Source organism: Protopterus annectens, chromosome 8.part0 (genome assembly GCF_019279795.1).
Source record: "Protopterus annectens isolate FY-2018-M chromosome 8.part0, PAN1.0, whole genome shotgun sequence".
NCBI classification, from domain to species: Eukaryota; Metazoa; Chordata; order Ceratodontiformes; family Protopteridae; genus Protopterus; species Protopterus annectens.
The window spans coordinates 1,763,544,491-1,763,562,266 of record NC_056741.1 but is presented as its reverse complement, the minus strand read 5'-3'; positions in this window follow the sequence as shown (position 1 = coordinate 1,763,562,266).

Below are 17,776 nucleotides of genomic sequence, written 5' to 3'. Positions count from 1 at the left end.
ACAGTATACTTGCATCACTCTTACAATCGACATATTTAAGTCATTGTAAAGGTATACACCTCTCAGTCATAACTTTGTAAACATTGGCACTGCAGTGGTGCAGTGTTTAGCATTGTTGCCTCACAGCAAGAGGCTTTCTGCTTCGATTCTCAATGGGGGTGCCTTCTGTGTAGAGTCAGCATGTCCTCTGTGTGTTTGTGTGGGTTTTCTACGCATACTCAACTTTCCTCCAACAATCCACAGACATGCATCTGGAGTGTTTCTCCCTGGGCCTCCACTGAAAATAGGCTCTGTCCTAGTCGGGCTTCCCCAGTTAACAAATAATAAATGCGCATATTTTGAACATAAATGCATAGAATGCAACTAGAACTGATATAAAAGCTACCATATATTTTTTCAGTGATGCTTTTTGTATATATCCTTTGAAATTGTACAAGTCCTGCTATTGTGTATATAGCCTTTTGTATGCATGCTTTGAAACTGTGCAAGTCCTGCTATTATGTACAAACAATTCATTTTATCTGTCTGTGTCTCTTTTTTTCAATACTTTGTAGTTTATTGATTTAAGTTGAAAACCGCCTCACATGCCTTTGTGCCTGGGTCATGGCTGAAAAGGGTATTCATGTTAACATACCTACCTGGTTATCAAATAATAAATAAATACATGAAAAAATAAAAGACATGAAAAATTAGCATGTAGCCCTGTCAGAATTTGAACCCACAATCATGCACAATGCTACTGTACAAAGAATTTTATTTACAGGCTGAGCTATAGAACCAGAAACACAAAAAGGCATTAGTTTTACTCTGTTGTATGGGCATACCGCTTTGCAATGACACTCACCTTATTTGCTTGCCCCATGTCAAATGTGACTAATATATGTAGTGTATGACAGTGATTATATTTAGTAGCTGCTGTGTAATGTGCAGTGGCAGTTGTCATTGATTGTGCATGGGCATAGCTGGTGCTTTGCATGAGCTGATAAGCACAATATAATCACAAAAGATAAGTGAATTGGAAACCCTAGAGGGGCATGTGTGAAGTATGTTTATTTTTTGACATATTAAAGAGTGGAAATGAGACCATAGGAAAGAAGTGAAAAGGGGAAGTAAGCTAAAGGTAGAAGAGAAGATAAGTAACTAAGGAAAGAGTAGGTTAGAGGTGGGGAAAGTGGGGTAATTTTTTTGTAGATTAATGACCATTTTTCATGCATAAAATGAAGGCATATTGGAGAAGGAAGGAAGGGGTATAAGTGGGAGGTAAGAGGGTTAATTAAGTTAGGTAGCAGGGAAATACAGACATGACTGTTAGGGTGTGCGGAACCACAATGAGAAAAGAGAATACAATGGTGATGGAGACATTGGCCCAACAGATGGAAGACAATGTTGAGGGTAGGGCTGAATGACCAAAAGAGCTGGTCATGGACATAAAATGAGTGGTGAGTACCATGATGAAAGATAGGATAGGGTATTTGTAGCAGTTGTCTCTGCCAGCTGTGATCCAGTGGGAAATTATTCATCATTGCTGGTGGCATCACCACTCTACCCTTTCTCAGACAGTGATGGACAGGGAAGAGATTTGAGTTGCTGGAGGAGGTTCTATTTATGGAAGATGTAGGCATCCAGGCACCTGCCAATTATCCCTGACAGGATCTGACAGCTGTCAATGGATGACAAAGGTATCGCCCACACTGGCCCTGCTTCTGGTGAGTACAACTGTCCCAGCATTCAGTGCAGAAATACCCAAAGTGGGTGGTGCAGGTAAAGCAGGAAGTGTGGAAGTGTCTGTGGCAGGCTGAAACTCAAATGTATAGGGTACCTCTTGTGGTGGTGGGGCTCTACTTTTCAAGCTCAAAGTTTCAAAACATAGAACTATAAATTGTTGAGACCATCAGATCAAAGTTTTAAAACTTCAATATTGTAATTAAAAAAATAAAAGAAAGAAATCATTTTTAGCCCCCCCCTGCACCCCACACCACCTATTAAATATACCAATTTCAAGATCTCACCTCAGTGAGGAAAATGGTACATTTACCATTCCATGCTGTACAGACATCTCCATACAAAATGTTCAAAGTTTCAAAACTTCAATCTTATGGTCTTGACCATTTGCAGCTTGATGTTTTGAAACCTAAAACTTGTGAAGAGAATCCTGTGGTGGTGGTGCTGCCACCTGTGGGAGGCTGCCACACCTTGTCAGAGTGATGGGTGAAGATCATGATGCTGCTGCATATAACCATAAAATAAATGAAGAGTAAAATTATAATAAACAAAAAAAATTATGCAATAGAAAGGACAGTGACAAAGAGGGTGGGGGAAACAGAAGTACCAACACAATAAAAACTGAAGCTTATATACTTCGACTATGATACTGATAAACATGATTGTTAGAAAAATGTGTATTAATATGTGTGCATTAGTGCCTTTTTAGAAGCCCAAAAGGGTTAGTACATTTATTCTGCTTTATACTGAACAAATCCATATTAATGGCAAATGCTTTCTGACCTTGTATTTTGTCAGCGCAGCTAAAATCTTGTTTATGTCTTAGGAAATGTACTGAGAAGCAGATGGTTTTCTGCTTGGTTAGGAAAATAATGAATAGAACAATACTGCTTTCTATAATGTTATTAAACTTAAACAGTTAGCCCTGTCTGTGTTATGAGAACATACACAGCTGCAGGAAGGATAGATAAAGTGGAACAAAGACCGCTTGAAGAATATGAACTATAATCTGTGATTGCTTTGTGCTCGAATGAGTAGAGTACCTTGAAATGTAACACAGCACTGTAGAAATAATTGCAACTAACTGCTGGTCTCCAAGGCCATGTTATTTTTCCAAAGTTTTCTCATGAATCTAGAAATGTTATGTCATGTCAGCAGAAAATCATGAGCAACATCTGCTGTGAAAAACAATATTGTAAACTTGTGATTAACTATATCAGCTTCAGTAGGCAATGTCTTGTAAGAATAGTATAAGAATGGCTTCACTTCCTGATTTTAGTTAGACAAACTCTGTATTTTTGCATGCATGTTTTTGTCTCCTTGTCACAAGAATTAAAGTGCCTTAACTTGAACCTTACGTGTATTGGTCTTTGAAGTTTTTTCCTTCAACAGATTGGTCCTTCAGACCGGAAACCTCCACTCTGACCAGATCAGACAGGCCAGGTGGCTTGAAACCATACGGGGAAGAAACCACATCGGTTCTTCTTATTTGAAAAGACCTCCGACTGAATTGTCATCCAAAAGAGGCCAGCCACTGTTCTGATCTGCGACTGAAGGGCGAGTTTACCTCGAACCAGACGATCAATCACGGAGGCTCAGGTAAGGTGAGATTTACCTTTTTCTGTTTTAGATCAGGGACTTGATTTGCATTGTCTGTCAGGGGATTTGTCTTGTACAAGTCAGGGAAAGGAAGATTGCAGTCTTGTCATAGATCAGGGAAACAGAATAGGCAAGGCAGTTATTCTAGATAGACTGTGAAAAAGAGAAATCGTGGTACCACGTAAAAATAAGAAGGGTTACATAACATTTTGAAGGTTAGAATAAAATGGGAAATAAGTGCACGGAGGCTCAGGTAAGGTGAGATTTACCTTTTTCTGTTTTAGATCAGGGACTTTATTTGCATTGTCTGTCAGGGGATTTGTCTTGTACAAGTCAGGGAAAGGAAGATTGCAGTCTTGTCATAGATCAGGGAAACAGAATAGGCAAGGCAGTTATTCTAGATAGACTGTGAAAAAGAGAAATCGTGGTACCACGTAAAAATAAGAAGGGTTACATAACATTTTGAAGGTTAGAATAAAATGGGAAATAAGTGCACAAAAAGATCCCAAACTCCGCTGTTAACTGAAGATGCGAAATTTATGCAATTACAACATGCCAATAATGTTAAATACTACTCAGAAAATGGGTTAATAAGTATGAATTTGATGGTAAATTAGAAAAATCCTCGCTTATTAAACTTATCAAACAGCTTAAAACCAATTCCAGAGGTTGGGTAAAAAAGCAACGTCAATTAGGAATTCCTCAGGCACACAGGTGGATTGAGGAAGCAAACCGTAGGGAACAGAAGAGCAATAACTCAAAAACAATGTTTTTAGATAAAGAGGATAATAACTTAGTAATAGCATCGGCCCCTCCACCCCCTCCGCTTCCTTTACCAGAATATGAAGCGAGCGGACAAGCTGGTCCACCCCCATGATATCCTGCTATCCCTGCAAAAGCAAAACCGTTTGTTAGAGATCCCGTCGAGACCAGGTCTCGAACACAAGCAGGAAACTTAAAAGGGGACATTGAGTTATATCAAATGGGTAGAAGTTCACGATATATAAGTGAAGACAAAATGTGCCCACTAATAGAAGTACCTAATCCTCAGGCAGGACAAGAATGACAGGAACCAACTCTCTTAGTTTACAGACCGTGGACACCGGAAGATATCTGGAAAGCCACTGAGGGAATTCCCCATCCAAAAGTTAATTTTAGAAAATTTTTAGAAGACCTACAAGGCATGAGGTTAAGTTATAACTTAAACTGAGAGGAAGTAGAAAAAGTAGTCAGACAAATCGTGGGACCAGATTGGCACATGATCAATGGCAACTGGAATCCCCGTGATACAGAACACAAACCCCTCCCACATAGTAACGCAGAACTAGACAACAGAGTGAAAAGTCTTACAGACCGAATCTCTGAGAAATGGAAACCTAAGGCAGACTGGACTTGCATTAATCAATGCATCCAACAAGAAGGTGAAACTGTTGACAGATATTATGCTAGATTATTAGAGTGTTTTAATAACCATTGTGGAATGCAGGTACCTGAAGATCAAACACATGATTCCCCGTATGAGCAGCAGTTAAAGAATGCATTTTTAAAAGGCAGAATTTTGCCTATAAGCAGCTTTATTACAAAGCACATGGTAGATCATCGTACAAGTAGACTACAGTTACTACTTGAATATGCTAGACATGCCGAAAGGCATTTTAACAGTAAAAAGAAAAAGAAAGCCCAAGTATTCTCCGTAGAAGATGGAGCAGAAGTTTATGTAGTACAGTCCGGAAAAAAGGGCAAGAAAAATGCCCAGGGAAACAAACAGTCTGATCAACGATCAGAGGACTTTGAAGGTCGAAAGAAAAGGGGGGAGTGCTTTAAATGCGGTAAGAAGGGACACCTGGCAAGGGATTCCAAGAAAAACAAGAAGGCAACTACGGAAGATAAGGAGGGTGAAGACTGACTATATGATAGCCAGGAATCACTAGAAGAGCATAGCCAAGAAAAGACAAATGCAAATGTGATAGAGGGAGTAGAGGATGTCACAGGAGAAATAGAGGAAGTGCATGAAGCCACAAGATAGTGAAGAAAATGAAATTTTAGACTTAGCTTTATTGAGCTTGGAGCTCTATTTAGCAGACACAAAACCAGAAGTTACACTCCTGGTAAAGGGGAGGGAAGTCACATTTTTGTGTGACTCAGGGGCCTCACAGACCCTGATACACCCCTCCAAACTACCAGAGAATTCAGAGTCACCAGATTACATATTAGTGAAAGCAGCTAATGGACAGCTGTATCGGGAGCCCTTCTCCCATAACGCTGTAATAACTGATCCTGTTTCAGGGTTAACTCAGAAGAGCAAAATTGTTGTTTCTGCAAAATGCCCAGTAAACCTTTTGGGCTGAGACCTTATGCAGCTATTTGGCATAGCAGTAGTTCCAACTATACAGGGTATGGAAGCACAGTGCAAATTGATACTTTTGCAGTGCGATCAGAGGGTGAAACATTTTATTGGTACAGCCAGGACTTAGTTACAACTGGTCCATGGGCAGTAACCGAAGAGCTGATGAACATAGCCATCAGCAAGTTCTCCTCTCTTGACACTGATAAACAACAATTGTTGCACTGTACTCTGTATTATTGTAACACACCAGGACCTGATAAGGAATATGAACAAGAGTTGTTTAGAAAGCGTGCAAACAGATTAGTATTGCGTAATCTGTACTGGGATATGGAAGGGAATAGTGTAGTTAGCTGTTCATTACCCCAGGAGTTCTTTGCACTTTATAAATCTAATCAATTACCACATGTAAGCTTAACCAAAGACAAAAATGTGAAATGGGCAGACCTAGGAGAAAAATTCACGAGATGGGAAAAACAGACAGAGTTAGAACTGTCAGAACAGGGAGTACAAAAGCAGAAGTTAAATTGGATAACACAGACACACCCAGCTGTGCATTTGCAGTCAAGCAAGGACAGCTGATTAACACTCTTATCAGAAGAGGAAGAAGATGCCTTACAAAGCATACCAGAAACTCTCTGGTCAACAGGCAAATCAGATGTAGGACTTATTCGTACAGCAGGACCAGTTACTATTACGCCAAAGTCAGCATTTAGACCACAAAAGAGACAGTATCTCTTGAGAAAAGATGCAGAGGTAGGAATCAAACCTATTATAGCAGCTTTAGTTAAGGAAGGAGTACTGGTGGAATCACTTGATTCACCATGTAACACACCTCTATTTCCTGTCAGAAAAGCAAATGGAGAATGGCGCATGGTCCAAGACTTACAAGCTGTAAATGATGCAGTAATACCAAGGGCACCTACGGTGCAGGATCCACACACCCTGTTGAATGATTTGAAGCCTCAGCAGAAATATTTTTCTGTGGTAGATATCAGCAATGCGTTCTTTTTAATACTGATACACCCTGACAGCCAACATTGGTTCGCATTCACATTTCAGGGGAAAAGGTATACATACACACGACTACCACAGGGATATTGTGAAAGCCCAATAATATTCTCACAAGAAATGGCAAGCAACTTGGCGGAATTTACCTCACCGAGAGGCAGTCAGATTTTACTTTATGTTGATGACATCCTGCTGGCAGCCCCCACCCAGCAAGATTGTAAGGAAGATATTGTAGCATTGTTACAATTTTTAGCTATTCAGGGACATAAAGTAAATAAAAACAAATTACAGCTTTGGAAAAAGCAAGTTAGATACCTAGGATATGTAATATCCAAAGAGGGCAGAACATTAGATGAGGACAGAAAAATAGTGATTTTACAAGCACCGAAACCCACTACCAAGAAGGAAATGATGTCCTTCCTGGGTACGACCAACTTTTGTCGGAGCTGGATCCCAAACTATGCTTTGGAATTTGCACCGCTGACCAACTTGATATACAAGAAGCCTATGGCAGCACAGGATTTATTACAATGGACACCAGGAGCATAATCTGCCTTTTGCAAATTGAAACAGCTGATAGCATCCTCACTAGTCTTAAGATTACCAAACTACCATAAACGTTTTTTCCAAACTGTAGATTGTAAGCAAGGTTATATGACATCAGTGCTAATGCAACAGCATGGGGACAAACAACACCCCATTGCTAACTATTCATCACAACTGGACCCAGTGGCACGGTCATTGCCCCACTGTGTACAAGCAGTAGTCGCAGCTGTAATGGCAGAACAGGCTTCGGCCTCAGTAGTGTTGTTCCACCCTCTCACATTGAGAGTGCCTCATGCAGTCGCGATTATTTTACTGCAAGAAAAAGTAGCATATCTTTCTCCTGCTAGGCATCTTTCCTGTATGACTATATTGTTGAGCCAACCTCATATGACAATTGAGTGATGTACAACTTTGAATCCGTCTACCTTGCTTCCAACTCCTGCAGATGGCACACTGCACAGCTGCCTGCAGGAGATTGAGCAAAAGACACTGCCTAGAAAAGATCTCATGGATGTTCCCTTGGATGATGCCGAGGTGACATATTACATGGACGGCTCATGCAAAAGGGGTCCCACAGGACAAAACCTAGTAGGATATGCAGTAGTTTCTGTTACTGAGATTATAGAAGCAAAATCTTTACCACACAATTTATCTGCATAGGCAGCAGAACTGATTGCCTTGACATGGGCATGTACCTTAGCAAAGGGTAAATGTGTAAACATTTTTACTGATAACCAGTACGCTTTCTCTACTGTACGTGTTTTTGCGCAACAGTGGAAAAATCGAGGAATGATAACATCTACTGGCAAATCAATCAATCATGAGCAGTTTATTTTAGATCTTTTAGAATCTATTCAGTTACCTCAGAAAGTAGCTATTTGTAAATGCATAGCTCATACCAAGCAACAGGATAGAATTTCAAAAGGGAATGCAAGGGCTGATACAGCTGCAAAACAGGCAGCTTCAGAAACACAAAGCAGGCAGTTTCAGAAACATTTCTTTTGAATGAGGAATTACAACCTTCTGAGATTTTAGACTTAGAAATGTTGAAAACAATGCAGACACTTACTACGCAGGTTGAAAAACAAAAATGGATAAAACGAGGAGCAATTCTCAAAGAAGGGCTGTATATCTCCAAAGAGGGAAAACCGATATTGCCATCTAACTTGTTTAGATATGCAGCTTTGTTGAGCCATGGGCAATGCCATGTCTCAACAGGGGGGATGGTACAGTTAGTGAACTGAGTGTTCACAACATATGGATTCATAAACTATACTAAAAATTTTTGTTTATCATGTCACGTTTGTAATAAACATCATGCACAAGGGGCTTTAAAGCCCAAGCAGGGGAGTTTCCCTGCACCACTGTATCCGTTCCATACTATCTGTATGGATTTCATAGAATTTAACAAATGCGAAAATAAGAAGAATTGTCTTGTCATTGTAGATATGTTTTCCAAATGGGTAGAAGCTTTTCCGACTAAAAATCCAGATGCAGCTACTGTTGTGAAAATCCTTGTTAAAGAAATTATTCCTAGATTTGGCATACCAGAAAAGATCTACAGTGACAATGGCACACATTTTGTGAACCAAACCATACAACAACTGAGCACGTTTTTTGGAATTTCTTTGAAAAATCATTGTGAGTATCATCCACAATCTGCAGGATTGGTAGAGAGGCACAATGGGATGTTAAAAAATAAATTAAGGAAGCTCATTGAGCAAACACATAGAAATCGGGTGTATTGTCTGCCCCTGGCACTGTTGAGCATGAGAACTGTTCCAAATGCAAAGGGATTGACTCCTTTTGAGAAGTTATTTGGGAGGGCATATTATATACCTCAGTGGAAACCTCACATGCCTGCAGATCAGGAAGCTGACTGTACATTTGCTGAGTAGATGAGGAGAATGTTGAATTCTAAACACCTTTTGCAGTTTAATTCTGTTTCAGATAAGGAACAAACCAGACCATCGGAAGCAGCAGTAGTCCCAGGCACGTGGGTCTGGGTGAAAGTTGTCAAGAAAGAAAACTGGACAACACCGAAGTGGGAAGGGCCATACCAAGTGCTACTGTCAACACCCACTGCAGTCAAGATCGCAGAGCGAGCGTCCTGGATTCATCTGACACACTGTAAACTGGTTAAAAACTTTGAACTAGACAAAAATCTTGTTACTGTTACACCACAAGAGTAAAAATGACAAAATCCAGAGCATACAGGAATGCAGAACAGCCACAAAAAAATTGCATGATTATCCTGTTGGCTATACTGGTGACATTAATCTTTTTGTTGTGGCCTTTCCTTTTTCCAGCCACACAAGCTAAACTGAATAAACACAATGCGCTACTCACAGACTGGCATCCAAACTTTAACACTGACCAAGCAATCAAACATGTGTTTGCTGAGACTTTTAATGTTTCAAATTGTTGGGTTTGTACAGCTATACCAACAGCATACGGGGGATTATTAATGACTGCAATCACCCTAGGGGTCAATGAGACCTGGGAAAACTTGGTTTATGATACTACGACTGTTAAATCGCAAGATAAAATAGCATTGCACCTGCCTGTTACACAAAAGGGAATTGTGTGATTTTATAAAAATGATACTGTCCAGGTGGGTTGGAATAATTACAATATGACTGTTCCTTACAAATGTTACACCAAAGCTTATAATGCAGGTTCTATTTGTGATACAGACGATGACTCGTTTCTTAAATCAATGCACAGAACAATTAATGAAGTACAACATAATCCTGTTCTTTTTAAGCAACTGTCTATAATAAACAAGAAAATGTTTCATGCAGGGCAAGCATATGTTAATAGTAAAGTTACTACTAAGGTGGAAGATTGTTATTTTGTATGTGGCAAAAAGGCCTATAAATGGTTACCTGAGAATTGGTCTGGCAGTTGTTTTTTGGGTTACCTGGTTCCGGCCATACGACACACTGCAGTATTGCCTTGAGGTAAAATTTGAAATGCACGAGAGGTCACCAAGAAACCTGTCAGGAAACCTGAGAATCCAGTGGGGCAGATCGAGGCGGGCTGGAGAAACCATCATTCCATGGGCAATAAACTAACACATATGGACTTGAGTGACACTGTCATATCGTGGGCAGGCATATTACCAGCATATGGAGTAGTGAAATCAATTTGGGAGCTGAGAAAACTGTCCAAACTCCTCGAAGTAATGAGCAATGCAACTTTTTCTGCTCTCGAATTAGTGACTGATGAACTGAATGCCATGAGAACTGTCGTGCTTCAAAACCTCATGGCTCTTGACTTCACCCTAGCGGCGAGAGGTGGTACGTGCACTTTAATCCAGGAAGAATGCTGTTCCTATATTCCTGACAACCAGCACGAGATAGACAACCACTTTGAAGTGATTCAGCAAGTGTCGCCCATGACCAAACCAGGCCCAAACCCACTGACGGACTTTTTCCAGAAATGGTTTGGGGGGGGGGTTCCATCCTAATGAACATCTTGATTGCTCTCCTATTGGGAGTATGTGTTTGTTGTGGCATCCCCTGCATGAAAAGATTGATCAAAGATTTTATAGATTTGTCGGTTTCTGAAACCTTATATCAAGGTACTGAACTTGATGAGCTATTGAAGACTGAGATGCTTTCATAAGTTAAACTGAATGACTTTCTTAACTGCAAATCCAAAATGGAAGAGGTTAAGAAAAGAAACAAATCGTTTATGCTTTTGAAAGTAGAATAAAAGTATTAATAGGGGGAAATGTTAGAAAAATGTGTATTAATATGTGTGCATTAGTGCCTTTTTAGAAGCTCCAAAGGGTTAATACATTTATTCTGCTTTATACTGAACAAATCCATATTAATGGCAAATGCTTTCTGACCTTGTATTTTGTCAGTGCAGCTAAAATATTGTTTATGTCTTAGGAAATGTACTGAGAAGCAGATGGTTTTCTGCTTGTTTAGGAAAATAATGAATAGAACAATACTGCTTTCTATAATGTTATTAAACTTAGACAATTAGCCCTGTCTGTGTTATGAGAACATACACAGCTACAGGAAGGATAGATAAAGTGGAACAAAGACCGCTTGAAGAATATGAACTATAATCTGTGATTGCTTTGTGCTCGAATGAGTAGAGTACCTTGAAATGTAACACACCACTGTAGAAATAATTGCAACTAGCTGCTGGTCTCCAAGGCCATGTTATTTTTCCAAAGTTTTCTCATGAATCTAGAAATGTTATGTCATGTCAGCAGAAAATCATGAGCAACATCTGCTGTGAAAAACAATATTGTAAACTTGTAATTAACTATGTCAGTTTCAGTAGGCAATGTCTTGTAAGAATAGTATAAGAATGGCTTCACTTCCTGATTTTAGTTAGACAAACTCTGTATTTTTGCATGCATGTTTTTGTCTTCTTGCCGCAAGAATTAAAGTGCCTTAACCTGAACCTTACGTGTATTTGTCTTTGAAGTTTTTTCCTTCGACAATGATATACTAGAAAGACCAAGAAACACTTTACAATTTAATAAGGCTGAGAGGGGTCTAAACAAATAACCATTGTCACCCACATTCTGACAGAGAGAGGATTAATATGGTAAGTTATTTAGACAAACCAGCAGGGTTTTCTAGTGCAAGACATGCTAATAGTGGTGCCTGAGACAAATTTACATATCCAAAGAAATCATGCTGCTCCGACACATTTCACTCACTGGTTAGAAGCAAAGGGAACAACTATATTGACAATTATTGTCCATGACACAGATGATGTCCACCAACCCAAAATTGTTGCTCATACATATTCTCCCACCTAATTCTATAATTAGTGTGATGAGACAGAAACCTCAATTGAAACATTTTTTAATAATATAAAAGAGGAATTGAAGCCACAGACATCCTCACAATGTTGGAACATAGCCTTAACCTTCAGACCCTCTTGTCCAAGTATATGAAAGGGTGCATGCACAAACACACTAACAACATTCGACAGTCGTACTGCCACCTTTGAGCTATGACAATTATCACAGAACTGGCAGTGGTGTATGACAGGTATACTGTCAGAGAACAAATCTCTACTACTATTAATACTAGAAGCTGTACAGTATGATACAAGTACACTCATCTGAGCAATCTCTAAGGTATTTCAATCTTCTCCTGTGAAGCTGCCTATCTACTTCAGACATATTTGTGGATATCACACAGTGGCAGGTTATGCTTGTATCCAACATATAATCTACTTACTATACATGGGTGGTGCCTACAATTTAACTTTTTCCACCCATTGATTAAGATTGTATTGCTTCATGTCACTGCAATGGTGATGGCACTGTTCTCCCATGTATCGGATGCCAGTTTCATGGGAGGCAGCCTGGCCTAACTATTCCAGGCTTCATCCTTATACCGAGGCCCTTTATAGCCCTTTTGCAGGAACCTCTGACTATTTCACTTATGGAGGAGGGAGAAGAAGATTATTAATTCCTCTTCAGCCCACCACTGTACTCTAAAAAGAAGACTACCTTCTCCTTCTCAGCCATGATGTCAATATCAAAAAGAATGTCAGTGAAAAATGACCAAGGATTGGCTCCCAAATCAGGTCTTGCAAGTCCCATCTGTCATGCAATGAAGGACATCACTGAGCTCCACATTTCTACAATGCACTGCAAACTTAGAAAATATAGATATTTTATTATTGTGGTTCACTTTGGCACTTTATGGTGTGAAACATGGTAGTCCTGCATCCCTGTATATGCTGTTAAGAAATCTGGCACTGCAGTGACTCCATGTACAGACAATTAGGTTTGGAATTACAGATCTCCTGTGGGAGCATAGACTGCACCATTCTTATGCTGCGCTGTCTGCAGTGGCTCAGGCATGTGTACAGCATCGAGGATACATTAGTGTGATGATTAGCAGGTGTGGTCATTGGACAAATTCAGTAATTCAGAAACAGTAATGAGTTAAACCTTAATTAGCATAATCATCATGCCCAACCAGTTGAATCTGCGCAATATAAATGCAATGGCAGGCACAGGGCATCATCATGCTACAGAAAAAAACTATAAAGCACAAAGTCTGGAACCTAAAAGAGGGGAATTTAAGAATATTAATTCAGGAAAAATGCCACTGCTTATACAAGTTAAATGTTACTTTTTACAAGTCCGCTCATTTGTACTACAGTTGCTTTTAACTTCCATTCAACCAGTTGACATAATAAGGTGTATGTTTTGTCAGTACTTTAAGTGTACTGATACAGGTGTATTGAGAAATGGATTGTATGGAAAAAGCAATTGCTTGGCTTCAGGATTAATAGGAAACACACCCATGAACACATACTCTGAGCACTGCTCAAAACATTTGTACAGTGTGTATGACATAGCTTTCTGTACGTACATTTGATTGGTGTATACATTATACTTTATTAGTTACAAAGCTCTTTAACATTGAGAAGACAGTCATGCCACCTCGGTCATTTGCAATGGTATATGATTGTTTTGTCGGGGACAGGTGCTCACTAAACCTATATGTCTGACATTAATTGAAGTGGATACAGATTTATAACTATCAGACACACAAGCAGAATGCTGTGTGATCAATGAAGAGACTGGTGGTTTTAGGATTTGCCAGGGTCAGTGCAGGAACAAGCCTGGTAATTCCGCTGTTTTCCATATCAACAGAGAAATGGCTAATAAATAGGCAAGTAGAAGAACAATGCTGAATCTGCTTGGCTATCTACACATACACCCAAGTTCTCAGATTCAGAGAATGATGTGCTATTCCAAGACCTCCATCTCCTTGGATGGTGGCTATTTGGCCTGCAGGTAGATGAGCAGGTTCTATATGAGTGGATTTGCTTTTGGTGATTAAGCACTGAAGAGAATGTCAACATCCACTGAAAAAGATCTTGTTCACTGAAACCTGGTTTGCTGCTGCTGTCATTGTGGTTGAATATTTTAAAGTCTGACTGACTTCTGATTTTTGATTTTGGCACTTTTTCTTGGAAATACATAGAGTATGAAGAGCATCACAGTTTCTCATTCACTTTGTGTTGATTATATTAACCATGATAGGTTTATACTTTTGGTAACCTCTTATTGTATAAAATTACTTGTATTATGTCTTCCTCTAATTCATATTTTGTAATTTGGTAGTTTCTAACATTGATTTTATCACCTGTATTTTCATGTTAGATTTTCAAACAGTTGTACTGGCTTTTTTACTCACTGATATAAAGACACATTGATGAAAGATAGTGCATCCACACACACACACACACACACACACACACACACACACACACACACACACACACACGCACATATAATAATGAAGAATGTAAAGCAGCTGTCATCATTAGGTTTTCATGAAAATTGTAAAACAACAGTGCAGACTGACTTTGTCCATTGAAATTCAGAAGGTTTTTACAGTTTTCCAAAACATAAAAAGTATTTATTCTTTGCACAACAAAGAATATCTGCTAATTACAGAACATTCTTGGTTTTTCTTTAGCATAATCAAAGATTTCTGTGTTCTGAGTTTAAAAGAGTATTATAGTACTTCTGGAGTTGAATGAAAACAAAAATTAAATACAGTTTTTGCTGCCCATGTCAGGCATAATGATCACCAGGACTCTCCTCTACTTTACTGATTCTTCTCATTAGTTACCTCCAGATTCGATACTCAGGTCTCCACCCACACATTTTTCCAGACTGCTAGAACATCTCAACATACATTTGATCCCCCCAGCTTCAAACCACTGTGTTTAGGCTCTGAGGGGGACTGAATGCCTGAGACAGACCATCCACATTGTGGTGACTGAAATTGGACCTATACTGGATTTTACAGTAGATTCATCTGGTAATTTTCAACTTATCTCTTAACTTCTATCACAACTTATTTTATCTAACTCCTTTAATTTTTAAATATTCTGAGGCCACAAATGAGGTTGTTTTTGCACAACACGTGCATTTTCCTCTTAAACAGATAAACACATGAGCTACTACAGTTTAAATAATAACAGTGTCTGCAGCAATAACTTTATACACAAAAAAATCACCGTTGACACATATTTCATGGTAATCCACCACATTATGTTAAAACATATATACACACAAATGCACACACACACACACACACACACACACACACACACACACACACACACACACACACACACACACACACACACACACACAAAATAATACAGATGTAAATACATATACATAGGTATAACACTAGACCTTCTCAAATTATGTATCTATCTACCTATCTATCTATATTATCTGTCTATCTGTCTATCTATCTATCTATCTATCTATCTATCTATCTATCTATCATCTATCTATCTATCTATCTATCTATCTATCTATCTATCTGTCTATATATGAGTATATCAGCAAAACTCAAACTCATTGCGATTCAGTGAAACACTAGTACTCAACCAAAGCATCAGGTCATGACCATTTGTTTCACAGCTAGTGTGAGGAAAAGAGGATTTCTGTCCAAGAAACAAGGAGGTGAGATTATAATTGTAGAAGAAATGCCAATTTGTCCCTGCTAGTCAGAGGTGTGAATACTCGATCACTGCGGTCAAACTCAAGTATGAGAATCATTTAAGTAGCTGTTGTCATACCTCTCAACCTCTTAGTGCAAGAAATCTGGACAAAGCCTGACAAAATGGGGGGACAAAGGCCCAAAAATAGGCACAGATTTTAAATATTGCTCTTATTAAATTTAGATAGTTGCTAGAGTAACATGTTTTGTGTTAAAATACAATTTTTGAAGGATTTGAAGTCTGAAACTCAAACGTATGTCATTATTTAGTGACTTCAGTCCTCAGATCATCCCAGTGATTTGTCAGAAAGCTACACATTTTATGAAGAATAGACCAAAAATATGAGGCAAAAATCTGGACATTCTGCGAAAATCTGGATAGTTGAGATGTATGGTGGTTGTTGATATCATGGCTGCTTGAATTATTTAGAATAAGGCCTGCAGTGTTGATAACTATATCGCCTTGTTGCAGTTTCTGCAGTAAAGATAGCATGACAGGTAAGAAAGTGCTATTATGTAAAACCATAGCACTTTTTTTGTGCTGAAAGACTTTTTTTTTCCTCTTCTTTTTGGCTTTTAGCTGTTATTGAGGAGTGAGCTACCCACTGCGGAATCATCCAGTGTGAAAATTGTTTAAGTTGCAACTCTTAATGACCACTGTCATATGATCAGATCTCAATTGCTATATTGCAAATACAAGTTACTAATTATGCTAAATTATTTCTTGGTGGATGCATGAGAAGGTTAAGAATTTCACTTGTCAGGCTTGTGCTGTCTACTGTTTGTTAATCCAGATTTCACGATGAATTATGTATGGTAACATTTAATTTGTTAACTATGCTATAATGTTAGAATAGTATCAAAAATCCTTCAGATCATTAATATGGTATAGACACGCAGTATGCATTGTCCGCTCTTCATTAAGTGCTGATGTTACCTCTTCAAGGAACTTTATAAGGCAAGATCACTTGACAAACCCATACTGTCCTTTTAAAATTAAATATGGAAAGAAAATATTATTAGTGATAACTGTTTAACACCATATACCACATTTACCATAAATGACCATGATGTACATGTGTATATCTTTTGCATACACATCTCTGCAGTGGGAACATCCCTCACTGTGAAGGAGAATCATTATGTGACAACAGTCATTTAAAAATATTAAGACATTTCTTTTTCTAAATGTCACCAGTGGATAGTACTTGTAATTGTTACCTATTCCTAACAAAGATTACTCGCTTGAGCTTTCTTCTTGTGGTTAATTTTTATATCACCTGCAGTTGAGCAGTGATAATTAATATACTTGCCCTGAATATTCATCTTCATTCTTGTCACCTTTCATAAAACTATTTCCTCTTCATGGTTCTGTATATCAACCTGTAAGGAAAAGCAGCATCTATCGTCAATACGTTTTGATGACCTGCATCTCAAAGTTTTGCATTCTTTAAAGATAAGATATACGTTCCATATTCCACATATCAACCACAGTCCCTACGTGAAAGATGGATGCACGATCTTAAAAAAAAAAAAAAAATCATGATCTCAACAAATTGACAACATTGCTTCTGTAAAGCCCACCTATGGATGTCTAACTAAGCAGTTTTGTAGAAGGACAAGGCACCATTACAACCCACAATCTTGCTAACTCCATAGTCATGCAATAAAGGGGAAAAGCAACCCTTCCCGTTAAAGCATGGGACACTGGTCATAAACAGTAATCTTGCTGTACCTAAACATCTAGATTTTATTCTGTCATAAAATATGATTTTTACTAGTTGTGTTTATTCAGTCAGAACCTGGTACACTGGTGCTTCATTACCTATAACCTATTACCTAATAGTTAACATTTTTTTGCTCTTATATAACAAATATTTAGTGCAGAGGGTTAAGACTGTGAACTGTAATTCCTAACATATAGAGTTTTATTCCTTTAGTCCTCATTTGCCTAATGTGTGACCTTGAGATATCATTTAACTAGACATTGTAAATGTACTGCGTGCCCACTGGGCTCACCTGGTTA